Source organism: Pinus tabuliformis, chromosome 5_2, assembly GCF_031772625.1.
Source record: "Pinus tabuliformis cultivar Carrire ecotype Pingquan chromosome 5_2, CPIR1, whole genome shotgun sequence".
Lineage (NCBI taxonomy): Eukaryota > Viridiplantae > Streptophyta > Pinopsida > Pinales > Pinaceae > Pinus > Pinus tabuliformis.
Genome location: NC_142306.1, coordinates 932,561,803 through 932,564,469, shown reverse-complemented (window position 1 = coordinate 932,564,469; position 2,667 = coordinate 932,561,803).

Here is a 2,667-nt window from a genome sequence, read left to right as displayed (position 1 = left end):
AAGTGGGTAATCCAAAATGAACCCATACATGCTGAAAGAACAACTTTGCGGTCTATTCAGCTATAATCTGTTTGTTACAAGTTATCAAAATACACATTTTTTTGAACCTATCCACAACAACATATAGATAGTCATGACCTTTCCTAAATTTAGGTAGTCCTCCAACAAAGTCCATGGAAATATTTTCCCAAGGAGGAGAAGGAACTGGTAGGGGAGTGTACAAGCCTAGTTTTCTATTGTTGGGCTTGCTTTTGGCACACATGGTACACCCTCTTACATATCTAGGAACTGTCTCATTCATTTTTGGCCAATAACAAAATTTTTGTAGCTATGTAACTATTTTACTTACACCAAAGTGGCCTAATATTATAGAAGTGTGTGCTTCTCGAATTATCTTTACTCTTTCAGTTTGTGGAATGCATAACTTCCCACAATGATACAAGAGTCAGTCCTTAACATGGTAATCCAATTCTTCTACTTGTTTTCCTTGACTTAAAGTTGCATATACATCTTTAAAATCTATATCTTGAGCTATTGTTCAATATAGCTCTCATGCAACACTGAATTATGCTTAAGTATAGTAGATGCATTTATAATTGGTCTTGACAACATGTCTGCAACTTTATTGTGTATGCCCTTTTTATACCTGACGACTAAATGAATCTGTTATAGAAAACCCATCCATATATAGTGTCTTGATTGCTGTAACTTAGTTTGGGAGTGTAAATATTGAAGTGGTTGATGATCAGTATGTATAACTATCTCTTTTCCCATTAAGTAATGTTTCCACTTTTTCACACTCTGTACTAATGCATACAATTCTTTATCATATGTGGGATAGTTAACTACTACAAAATTAAATGTCTCAGAATGATAACATATGGGTTTACGTGTTGTATAAACACTTCTCCCATGGAATAGTCACTGGCATCCGTTTGAATCTCAAATAGTCTTTGAAGATCGGGCAATGCTAGTACTGGTGCTGTACTAATCTTTTCTTTCAAGGTGTTGAAGGATTTCTGATGTTTTCCTCCCCATTGAAACACCTTGTTCAATACTGTTAAAGCATGTAAGGGAGCTGCAAATAAGGAAAAGTTAGAAATGAATTTTCTCCAATATTGTGCTGGTCCTAAGAAGCTTCTAACTTCTGTAGCAGATTTGGGTTTAGGCCAGTTTACAATGACTACCACCTTAGAGGGATCTATCTTCAATTCACCACCCCCTACTATATGTCCCAAATAATTCAAAGATTTTTTACCAAATTCACATTTTGAGAGTTTAACATAAAGTTTTTCTCTTTTCAAAACATCTAGTGTCTGCTTAACATGCTTTAAATGTTCTTCCCACTTTTTGCTGAATATAAGAATGTCATCCATATATACAATAACAAAATCATCAAGAAAAGGTCTGAGGATATCATTCATTACTCTCATGAAAGTAGCAGGAGCATTAGTCAAGCCAAAAGCCATAACCAGCCACTCATACAATCCCTGCTTTGTTTTGAAAGTAGTCTTCCATGAATCTTTCTTTGCAACTCTGACCTGATGATATCCACTATGCATGTCTAACTTGGAAAAATAACAGCTTCCTTCAGTTGATCTAATAAATCATCTATGCGAGGAAGGGGATAACGATTCTTGATTGTTATCTTATTTAGTGCTCGGTAATCAATGCACATTCTCCATGACCCATCTTCCTTTCTCACCAAGACAATTGGAGATCCACATGGTGATGTGCTAGGTCTAATGAACCCCTTCTTGAGTAGCTCATGTCCCTGCTTCTTGATTTCTTCATTCTCTAAAGTAGACAACCTGTACATTCTGATGTTAGGCAATGGAGCATCTTGCTGCAAATTAATATCATGCACTATTTCCTTTTTGGGTGGCAGACCTTTAGGTTCTTGAAATAGAATAACATATTCTGAAACAAATTTTTCTAAATCAACTTGTTGTTTAGCATCACAGCCCTCAAATACATTGGCTTTATGAGGTTTATTTTCCTTTACAACAATCAGTAAAAATTATTTGCATGAATTTACAATTCGTTTCATCTGCCCTGAGTTTATGAGAGTATAATTATTCTTGGGCTTATGAGCTCTTACAAAGTATTCGATTCCATCTTTAACGCGTAGATACTTGTTCTCAGCTCTATAGAAAATAGTTTTTCTATCGTACAAGTAAGGACTTCCTAAAACAATTCCACATATATCCAGAGGAACTATATCTAACTCAACTTCATCTACAAATGCTAACCGAAAAGAAAACTTAAGTTTACATTGTCTAGTCACTTGTAGTTATGCTTTATCACTTAACCAACCTAATGGGTATGGTTTCTTGTGAGGTGTAGTTAGTAATCCCAACTTCTTTACAATTGCTTCAGAAATTAAATTTACTTGTGAGCCACTATCAAACAAAGTATCAATCTTTTGATGCTTGGAAATAACTCGAATATGGAAAATCTCATGTCTTTTTCTCACGTTTTCTTCATCATTAATAGATTGTGCAGAATATCTAGTAGATGCTTCAGAATTTTTACCTTTTATACCTATGGCTACAATGGTTGTTTCATCTCCTAAGTCTGACCCCAAATCTTTCTGAATCGCTGCAACAATCTTCTTCTTCTTGCCCTCAAACATCTTAGGTCTCAACTCCGGATGCAAAATCTAGT